Raw genomic sequence first — 11,581 nt, forward strand, 5'->3', positions numbered from 1 at the left:
CTCAAGTGAGCCTACCCTGCCTCTTTCTTACTTACAGCCTTCCGGTTTCTCCAAAGCTCCTTGTTTTTCAGTTAGAAGCCATCTTCCCTTACTTGTGTCTAGCTTCATCACTGGGTCCCTGCCATCTGTTGCATTGTATTCTGGCTGACGCAGCAGTCTCTCACCTTAAAGGCAAATGAACACAATTGGAACCTATAGTTGCTCTGGTATGGGCCTAGTCATTGGGCCTCTCTGGTCCACAGGTGGAAATTAGAAGGAAGTGATGACATGTGCTAAGTGGCCTCTCAGAGGCTTGGGAAGGAATGTGTGTAACTATCCATGTCTGAGTCTCCTCAGCAGAGTCGCTATTATGTGGAGTCACATGACTTAATTTTCCAGGTAGTGATTGCTATGACTTCAGTTTCCTTTCATGTAGCTACAACATCGAGTGTCCGAAGACTTTCTCCATTTTTCTCCTGGTTATGTTAGTGCTATGGCACATTGTTCTAGAGTTAGCATTTCCGTTCCTACTCTGATTATGTAACCCAGGGCGTAGAAATAGGCCTCCAATCACTTGAGCTTAGAGGCAAAATTCCTGTCTGAACTGAATGGACTCCTTGCCCCCGTAATTCATGCTCCTTATGCTTATACCCTGGGTACCATGCTTGACTCCAATCTCACAATTACACACTGTTCAACTCACCTGAGATGCACTTGATAGGCTATGTGCCACTCATCTTACCAAACAAAACCTTTGAGATAATCAACTCACAAATCAAAGCAACTTATTTTGGCTCATGGTTTAAGAGGTTCCCTCCTCCAGTCAGTTGTTCCTGTTGCCTTAGGTCTGAGTGGAGGCAGCGTATCTTATCAGGTACAGATAGCAGGGTCATGCTGTTTGCCTTGTGGCCATAAAGCAGAGTCATAACAAGGGGGAAAACAGGATGGTACAAACCCTCAACAGAGTACCAATGACCTAAAGACCTCCTCTCAAGTGTCAAAAATATCACCACCTTCCACTAACACCGCTCTGAGGGACATTCTAAGTCAGGCCAATAGCAAGAACCATGGCTCTTTTCCCACTGTGGCCATCCATGCATGCTTGGATAAGAACCCCATACAAAACGGCCAATGTCTAATTTTGGTCCATTCCTTTCCATGTGTACTCCTCTGAGCCTGTACTCCAACTCTTCTTGTGATTCAAGATGTCCCAGTCAGTTATTTTTATTCAAAAGTTTAGACTCTGGTGAATCTCAGTTTTAGTCCCAGTGAAACCTAAAACCACAGTAAGGGTACCATTTCCAGAGGCAAACGTCTGCTTGATTTAAACTCTGGCTGGGTTAACGTACCAACAGCTGGATGAAAATGAAAAATAAGCTTCACAAGACATTGTTTCAAAATACCTAACCTTTAAATTCATTGGAGGCAGCCGTTGCGCAGAGTTTTCCAGATTCTAGATGCTTCTGACCTTTCGTTCAGGCAAAAGTCATGGTTAGGTCCCTTATGACCCTGTCTTCTTCAGTCTCTAATTTTCTACTCCCATTTTCTCAGCCCCTCTTTTTCTGCCCTTTTATCATTTTTATTGCTTTTCTCTGGACCATCTCCAGGTCTTGACATCTTTCTTAGAACATAGAGGCCATAGACTGGGTAAAGAATGCTAACGAGGAAGGAAACAATGTGGAGCCCATTAGGAGGATTGATTTCCAGCCCTTACATGTGCTGCTAATTCATCCCAGCTTTAAAAGGCACAGCTAGGAAGCTCCCTGGCACTGAGAGCATGGTCTTAGGTGACCCAGGGTGCTTACACTGCTGTGCAGCTTATGGGCTCATCACTCCTCAGTTTAGACCTCACTGGTTTGGTTTTGCTTCTGGTCAGGCAGTCCTGTATTCATCTTGTTTAAAGGAAGCTCTTCTATTAGCAAAAGATGCTCCCAGAATTTAGTCTCTCTTAGTCTGCAGACTCCCCATTGTCTCATCAGGCTTAGTCATGGTGAGGCTGCAGGAAGCTGTGTCTGGTTGAGCGGTAGCCACCACAGCAGGGACCAAGAACTGCCTGCTCTGTGCATTGTGGGGGGCATGCTGCCGTGTGGATGACCCGGTGTTGTTCCAGCAAACAGCCGCAACACAAATAATCCTGGGAGTCTTGTGTTCAATCCAAGAACCAGGCCCCAATGAGCAGCAAACCCCAGTTGTCTCCCTGGTCTGAATGGCTGGTAGGGGAGTTGCTACTGTATAAAGCGAAAGGTACAAGATTGCCACAGTTGGCAATCTCACATTCTGACAGTCAGCAAATGCAGAAGGCATTGTCTCTAAACGATGCTTTAGAGACGGTGAGGAAGAGGGTAGAGAGACATTGCTTTATTCTTTGTGGTGCAGAGGTCTCAGCTAAGTCAACCCAAGGATACAGCCAGAGAATCCAGACAATGCATGAGATAAAGGATAGCCTGAGTGGCTGTCTAGAGTTGAGGAAATGCTGGCTTAAAGGCCAGTGCCACTCACTAAAGGCTATAAAGTACACACGTGGAGTGTGGGGTTCCAGAAGAAATTCCAGTCTTCACAAATCACCCTGGTCTTATACCAGCCTTGGACCTCATAGCTTTTGTGTAAGCAGGTGCAAGGTTCTGTATGTGAATTTCTCAAGGTTGTTGTTAGACTCAAACATTACTATGGACTTGTAAATAATAAAAAGTCCATTGGCGGCAAAGCCCAACTACTGCTACAAGTAGAGTTTGGTAGTACCCAGAAGAGCCAGACCCTGAACCAGCAGAGCTTAAACACAATGCGGGCATTTCTCCCACACAAAAAAGTGTAGAGGTCTGAGGTCTGAGGTCTGAGGCCGATGAAGCAGTCTAATGAAGCAGAAGTCACCAGCTTCTCCGGTCCCTTCCAGTGTGGGTGTGAGTACCCTCATATTTTCTAACCCAAGGTAGCTTCTTAGGGCTCCAGTCATTATATCTGCATGTCCAACAGCTGCAGGCCAAATAGGGGGTCAGGGAAGAGGGGGTGAATACCTTGCTGGTGAGGTAGTCTCCTAGAATTTGTATCCATCACTGTTTTCATCTTGCTCACTGGGACTTAGTCACTCATCACACCAGTCCAGAGTGCCTGGCGCGTACTGTGTTTTGTTTCTAATAGCATTACATCCAGCCAGTAATTCCCAGCTAGTTGCTGCACAGAAAGAGGAGAGAGGGATGGGCATTGTGAGGAAACCTCGTAGTGTCTCCCCACATGATAGCCTCTCCATAAAAGTGAAAATCTATTTTGTGTCACGTCTAGACATTATAGGGAGGTCTCACCTCCATGAACTGAGAGATGAGCCCCATGCTCATTGGGTTTTCTCATGTCTAAAGCAACACTTTATTGCTACATAAATGTCATCGCATCCTCCTTTGTCCTCGGCTCACCTCTCCATGTGACACATCCATAACCATGCTGCAAAGCCCTCCCTACTGCCAAGGTTTGCATGATACCACCACGATTTCTTGGTTGCTTCAAGCCGTTGCTTCTCAACGGGCAGACCCATCTAATGTCTGTTTATGTTAAAGCTCTTGACGGTCAACTTGGTGGGATCTATACTCACCATAGAAACAAATCTTTGGGCATTCTTGTGGAGGGGTCTCTTAGGGTAACTGAGGTGGGAAGACCCGCCTTAAATGGGGGCAGCACCATCCCATGGGCTGGGATCGACCAAACATGAGACTCGGGGGCTGAGCAGCAGCATTCATCTCTCTCCTTCCTGACTGTGGATGTAGCATGAGCAGCCAGCTCAAGGTCCTGCCTCCCTGGCTTCCTTATATAAAGGGCTGTACCCTTGAACAATGAGCCAAAGTCAACCTTTCCTTCCCTAAATTGCTTTTGTCACAAAAGATATTTTGCCACACCGTGAAACACAAGTGACTGATAACAGCATCTGTTCCTGGAAAACTGAACATTTTAAAATTAATTAAGAGTGTTCTTTAACGATTTCACACATGTGCATAGTGCATTTCGGGCACTCTCACCCCACCCTTTCCCACCTTAACTCTTCACCCTGCTTATGCCCCTGCTTCCCTACAGTCTCTTTTTCACATTCTTGTCTGTTCGTTTTGTTTAGTAACCTACTGAGTTTACCCAGTGATGTCTGTGTGACCACAGATTTGGAGCTATGTGTTGTAGCCTTGAGGGCTCAACAGTGGGTACAGAACTACAGACACTGATTCCGACCCTCTCCCAGAATCTACCAGAAGCCAACAGGGCACAAGGGGCAAGACTCTGTAAGCCCCTGCCCTTAAAATTGTATTTCTTGCCACGAAGAAAAGGATAAAAAAATTATAAAGTACTTATGTATACATACAGGAAAACAAAAAATGTATTATTATCCTGTCCAGATATAGACCTGAGGCCCCATCCTCATTATTAAAGGGGGAAAGTTAATACGTGGTGCAGGGGTATTAGAGAAACAGTGTCAAACTAGATATTTATTCTTGCCCCAAGAATCAGGATTAAAAACTTCCTCACTGTAGAATTTAGGTTTCTCTGTACTTACAAAATGGTCAGCTGAGGTCATGTCGCTTTGCACAGTCATCTGGATCCCACCTTTAGGAGTCAATAATACACTTCCTAAGTTTCTGACTCGTGCTGGGAGTTTGTGAAGTCTGGTGGCTTTTCTGCAGGGTTGAATCCCTAAGAGAACTGGGGCCAAGCACTACTGTGGAGCATCAGGCCTGTGGGGCCTTCTAAGAGTTAGAGGCCTGATGGCATCTCAGAGCTGCCTCAATTAATATTTGATGGGGCAGGTGAGGGCAGAGCACTCAAGGAGGCAAAGGCAAGTGAATTATTGGGTGTTCAAGGCCAGCCTGGTCTACAGAGCAAGTCAAGGACAGCCAAGGATACACAGAGAAACCCTGTCACAAAAATACAATAACTAAATAAATAATGGAAAACAAATCAAGTTTAGAGGGGAAAGTGGTGGAAGGGGATAGAGGAGGAAGTAGAGGGTGAGGTATGGGGAGTATGGATTTGATTGAAACCCATTATATGCATTCTCAAACAAATGGACAATAGATAAAAGCCATGTCAATTCTTAACAGCAGTAATTGTAATTTTCCCTTCCAACCTAGGATGTCATTATTGTTATTTCTTTCTCATTCCTAAACAGACCTATCTAGAGCCTCCAGGGCTGTGTTGGAAAATAATAAGAACAGGTATCCTTGCCTTGTTCCTTCCTTGGTGGGGGGGGCAAGGTTGTTCAGTCTTTCATTATCAAGAAATGTGGGCATGCTTTTTCATATACCAGCTCATGGTAGTTCAGTTAGTGTCCTAATTTGTGGAACATTTTTACTGTGAAAAACCTCTAGCACTTTCTCAATGCATTTGCCACAGTAGCTGTTGAGATACCCATGTAGCATTTGTTCTATGACCATAGGGCATTACATGGAGACATTTTCTAATGCTACAGCACCCTTATATCACTACGATATACCTCACTTGTTGACAATGTGTAGTGATTTTTGTTCATTGCTTGGCGTCTGTTGTGTTGAACATTTCTGTATCTGTTTTCATATTAGCTTGTGATTTTCCTTTCTTCCCGTGACTTTGACTCAATTTTGTATTAGGATAATGAAAACGATCATATAGATTAATTAGAGAAGCCTCTTTTCTATTTGTTGCTGTTAGTTATTTAAATGTTGAACCAACGAACTAGATTGCCTTGGCCTTTGTTTTCTTTGTAGGGAAGTTGTCTGGTTAGGAATTCGATCTCTTTCTTCCTCTTGAGTCAGTTTTCATTTTTCAAAACTTTCCTTTCACTTATGAATTAGACTATTTGTTGGCATACATGTTTTTAAGTGTATTTTCTGTAATCCTTTCCATTTCTGTAAAGTTGGAAGGAACATCCTTTTTCTCCGCATTTTGTAATTTTTGTTTCCTTTTTCATTTCCCTGTTCATTGGCTCAACTAATTTTTTTTTTTTTTTTTGCGAGTTTTGCAAATGGTTAAAGAACCAACTAGGGGTTTTATTTATTTATACTTTATTATTTTTCTTCTTTGATGTTAACTTGCTCGTGTGTGTGTATGTGTGTGTGTGTGTGTGTGTGTGTGTGTGTGTATGTGTAATGTAACAGCTTAGATTGTGGATTTAGATGATGCATTCTCTTAATTAACATCTCTGCCTTTACTTGGAGATTTTCTTTTCCATTTGCACCTGATGTCTAAGCCCTACCTCTGCCATTTTGTATCTGCATTTGATGCTTTCTGTATCTTTTTGTTGTCATTACAGGCCCCTTTTTGTTAAATAGATACTTTGAAATGTTTTACATTAATTCCCTTGGTGTTTATTTTACTATATATATTTTGGAGATATTTTCCTAGTGATTGCCTTAGGGGTCCAATTAACCTATTAATTTACTGAAATCTAGTTTGCATTAGTGTCAACTTAATTACAATATTATATAAAAACCTTCCCACAATGCAGCCCCCTCTCTCCTTCGTATCTTGTTCTATATTATCATAGAAATTATTCTTTATGCATATATCCCCATCAACATATTTTTAATTATTTCCAAATGTGATTTACTTTTAAAAAACACAGTAGAAACAAAGAGATATGCATAACATACTTACACCCCATTTTTACTTACCTATGTGTTTCCCTTTGCCAGTGCTCTTTATTTCATCTGACTTTTCTTATTGATCTCTCATTTCTGTTTGAAAACTTATAGCAGGGACTATCCAGCAATGTTTCTTTTTTTTCTGCTTTTATTTTCAACAAAGTTGTAGTTTCTCTTTTATTTTACATATAATATTGTTGGATAGAAAATTCCTTGTTATATTGTTGGCTAGAGAATCCTTTGTTGACAATCACTTTCCTTTTATTGTCAGCACTTTGAAAGTCTTCTGTTCTGTCTGGATTGTGAAGAGAAATCTACTGTTAAACCTATTGAAGATTTTTATCTGGTACTTGCTCACTCCTGGGCTTCATGGTTTTCTTTGTCATTGAAATGCTTGGTTGTGATATGTTTGGGTGTATAGCTTTGAGATTAGGCTTTGTTGAGCTTCTTGGATGGTCAGTTAACATTTTCCATCAAATTGAGATGTCTTCAGTCCTTATTCCTTCAAACATTCTATTTGTTTCTCTCCCTCCTCTCTCAGATCCTCCTTGGGCGTATTGCTTCCTTTGATGATGATCTCTCAAAGTTCTGGGAGCTCCTTTCAAACTACATAACACCTTTTAAGTAACTTTTTATTAATTCTTTGAGACTTCTATACAATGCATTTTGAACATTTTCACCACCACAGCCTCTCCCATCACCACCCTTTCCCATCCTTTCTCATTCAACCTTGAGATTTCTTCATCTTTCCTTTCTTCTTTCACTCTTCCCGTCAAGTCAAGTTTGTGTGTTTTCCAGCGAGTCTTGGGAGTGCCGCAGGCTCCGGCATGTGGTCAACATACCAGGGGTCACATTATTAAAGAAAACTCACTCCCTCTTGCAGAAGCTATGAAATGCCAACCGTTCCTCGGCTGCTGTTGGGATTTCATGTCTGCCTTCCTCACCTCCGTGCTGGACGATGTTTGGAGCTGGTGCCGGTCTTGTGCCTGCTGACACAATCGCTGTCAGTCCATCTGTGCGTCTGCCCTCTTGTACCAGAAAACACCGTTTCCTTGATGTTATCTACAACCTCTGGCTCTTACAATTTTCTGTCCCCAGAACAACACAATATTTGTGACCCATTTTCAAATTTGGTAGCATGGTCTTCTGATTATTAAATTTTGCTACTAAAACCCTATTCTAATTTTTCTCATTTTATTAGACTTTGAACTGTAGAATTTCTGTTAGTTTATATATTGCACACATATATATATATTACATATATACACACTCTATCTATATATCTATGCAACATTCTAACACTAAATATATATGAAATTCCAGGCCTTTATGAATATTTTGTATTTCAGAGGCATTGCCTTTACTTTCCTTTAGTTCTTAGAGCAAACATATTTAAAGGTCTTTTTCTAGCTTCCTCAGCAAATTATCTTTGTTCCTGATTGACTTCAAGTCTGCACCAAAAATGTGAACTACTATTTTTTTTTTTTACTTCCAATATGGAGCCAAGGGCTGAGAGATATAGGTACTGTAAATTTTAAAATGCCACAAATAATTACCTTTCCTGAGATTTGTGTGTTTTTCTTAAATACCTAGTTCCAGAGTGGTTGCAAGCCTTTGATTAATTTCTAGAATTACAGAAAAGCTTGATCCTGATAGTTAACAAATAAAAAGCCCACTGCCAGGAATGAGTTACCTCTTTTGGAGTTGTTGGCCATTGAGTTCTTACAGCCCCCAAATACTGCAGGGTGCTACCAATACTCTTGTTTACCCTCCAGAATTTGGTAGCACGATAAAGACACCTCATAACTCACAGAACTCGGAGAAATCAAACTGGCACTCACTTGGAAGCTCCATCCCTATTGGCTAGTGCTATGCATGCTCACGGAGGGAAAAGTAATCATCATTCTTTCCCAGCTGTGAACTCTGGAAGCTAAAACACTGACCAGCCTGGCACGACAAGCCCACTAGAACAACACTGGCATGAACATTCATGGGGGTCATAAGCTCGGGGGAAAACCTACTATTGTTATTCTGCTAAATGTAAGTAGTATGAACCTGACTCCCAGTGACACACACATAGATGAGTGCATTTATTCTTTCATCAGAGAAGCTCCATTTTGTGGTAGATGGCAATTAAAACCGAGAGCCACAACTGGCTAAGGCACAGAGAATGGGAGATTGAGCAATGATCAGTCCTATATATGTCATATCTAAATTATAAATAAATTCAGAGACATATATGTCATATCCTCTCCACCCAGGGCCCGGACGCCATTGTAGCAGAGGGGGTGGAAAGCATCTATAAGCCAGAGGTGGTAGTTGGCTACAAGGAAACAGAGTTTTCTGGTCATGGCAGAGAAGTTGCAAATGTGAACACAAAATGATTATGAAAGGATGCATAGCAAGCTCAAGCCAGACAAAATCCAATTAAGGGAAAGGATAGGTTGGCATGATGTTCTACCCCTAGATAAGAACTACTGGCAATTAAGACCTACTGGGCTAGGAAGAGTTGGTTTTCTTTAAGGATGCAGCCCTTGGTAAGTTGGCTGTGCTACAGTGGAAGGACACACATCCGAGAGTGTGTGGCATGCACAAATTGTACCTGATGAATCAAAAATCAAAAACAGAACACAAAGTTGGGTAGATAGGAGTAGTGGATAGATCTGGGAGGATGAGGGGTAAATATGAGAAAAGTACATTGTATAAAATTCAATGAAAAATCAAAGAACTAATAGAAATGATAAAATAAGAAGTTCTCCAAAAGGTGGTTTTGGGGGATGTAGCTCAGTTGGTCGAGTTTTTGTAGCACACAGGAAGCCATGGGTTTGATCTCCTGCATTATGTAAAATTAGGCATAATGGTCTATGCTTATAATTCCAGCACTCTAGAAGTGGAGGCAGGGAGATTAAAAGCTCAAAGTCATTCTCAACCTCATATCAAGGTTGAAGGCAGCCTAGGCTACATGAGATCCAAGGAATAAATTGTATTAGGTGTCAAAAGATCACAGAACTCTGGAATATGCTTTCTATGTGGAATACTCTCATGGAGACGTTTAGGTCACAACACGAATTTGATGGATTATGCCTATAATTAGAGTTACCTTGAACTTTTCCAACAATCCTTCACAGTTGCTAGGTCAAATTCTTGTTAGCATTCCTAGAATTCTCTACTGAAGATGGGCATGAATGCATTCATCCAAGCTTAGAGTTTTATAGAGATGACATTTCAGTCACTGCTAAATACATGCTCATTCAATTGGAACTATTTCCACAAATCATGGCTCTCCTATCTTCTCCATACTGCTTGTGTAGCCATTTAAAGCTTTTAGATAAATATGTGTAATTAGATTTTGTATATCTTGCAGCTGGAGAAGATTCCTGGTGAATATTCTTCAATACCTGGGCTTCTAATATCAGAGCTCAGAGATTTAGTGGCAAGAATTGGCTACACTGGCCACGGCCATGATTTCTTGGGTATAAAAAACCCAGGAGTTCATGTGGCATGGGAAGTCAGGACATTTTGATTTGAAACTTGTCTTGGGGCTGATAATTTTTACAGAAGGAGGCATGTGACGGGTCTTTCCAAACAGAGCAGATTGGTTAAAGCAGTTGCTCAGAAGCGGCTACGAATGGGCCGGGTGGCTTACGCAATACCAGCTGTGTGCGACGGCTTGTTTTATTGCTCTTTGTAAATGTTGTCTGTGGTCATTTTACAATAGTTTTTATTCCCACCTTTGCTGTAAATCTTGCTGTAAAATTGCTCTAATTCAAGGGAAAGACTGTGAAGTGAGGCTGGGAACCTCAAGCATCAGTCGATTACAGAGGAAAGGGAAATACACTAAAGACGAGCAGAGAGAAAATGAAGGAGAGCCAGGGGGAGAATTACCGGACGGAATGGCCATTACATGCTAGGATTTGTCCCCCTCCAAACCAATTTAATTGTGAGAAAGAGGTGATGGCACTTTTGGATGAATCCACCAGGTGGCACAACCGAAAGCCTTTCTTGGCTTCTCTCTTTAACTTCTTGGAGTTGATTTAGTAAACTCACTACTTTTCACAGATAAAAACAACGTGCAGGGATGGCCAACCCATTATTCTCTCTACCCACCCTGTTTGTGCGTGCACACTTGAGTTACAAATTTGCAGAAGAAAAGATCTTTTTCTCAAGATATACGATGTCCTCTTGGTTAGATCTTTTTCAAGGGCAATTTTGAGTTAATTGTCCTAGATTTAGAGATTTGTGTTTATATCTTTTGATTAATGTTAATATATTGATGTTTTCTTTTGTAAGTCTGTGCCCATCAAAGCTTTTAAACAAAACTTTTAAACTATCTTTTCCAAGAATGAGGGAGAATACTAAATTGTTCCCCAGTTGTTACCCTCACCAAAATAGTTAGCTGTTCTTCCAAGCCTGATTCTGAGATCCAGAACCCTTGTGAAGTCTAAGCAGAGCTCATGAGTAGGATATATTCTGGTAAATGAGACTAAGGAATGTCTTTTTAAACTTATGCTTATTTAATTCATATCTTTTCAGAGAAGCCACCCCCGAACTCCCCATCCGCATGAGCTTTGTTTCTTTCTTGTTTTACTAAGAATCAGCATGAGGAGGCTTGCAGAGGAATTTTAATCCAGCAAGGGATCGTATCCAAAGACCTTCTAAGTTTATGCGATCTGGTTGATATGCAGCCATGTTCTAGATGACAGTATGATCTGGCTGGGATACAGACATGCCCTTAGTACACACCTTTAATCCCAAACAATGAAGGTAAGTTTAGTTTATAAAAGGAAGCAGCCACGTTTGAAAGTGACATCTAACTGGGGACAGACAAAATGATGAATTAGGAAAAGAACTGACAGAATGAGTCAAAGATAGCATACATCCAACTCTATGAGAACAGGCTAGGAAAGAGGCTACTTTGAGGCAACTGTAGCTGAGACTGCTAGCAGCAGGGGTTATGGAGACTGGAGTGGTCACCCTCTATAGCTAGGCAGAACTTCCAGAGGAGGGAGGAAAAT

Source organism: Meriones unguiculatus, chromosome 14 (assembly GCF_030254825.1).
Source record: "Meriones unguiculatus strain TT.TT164.6M chromosome 14, Bangor_MerUng_6.1, whole genome shotgun sequence".
NCBI lineage: Eukaryota > Metazoa > Chordata > Mammalia > Rodentia > Muridae > Meriones > Meriones unguiculatus.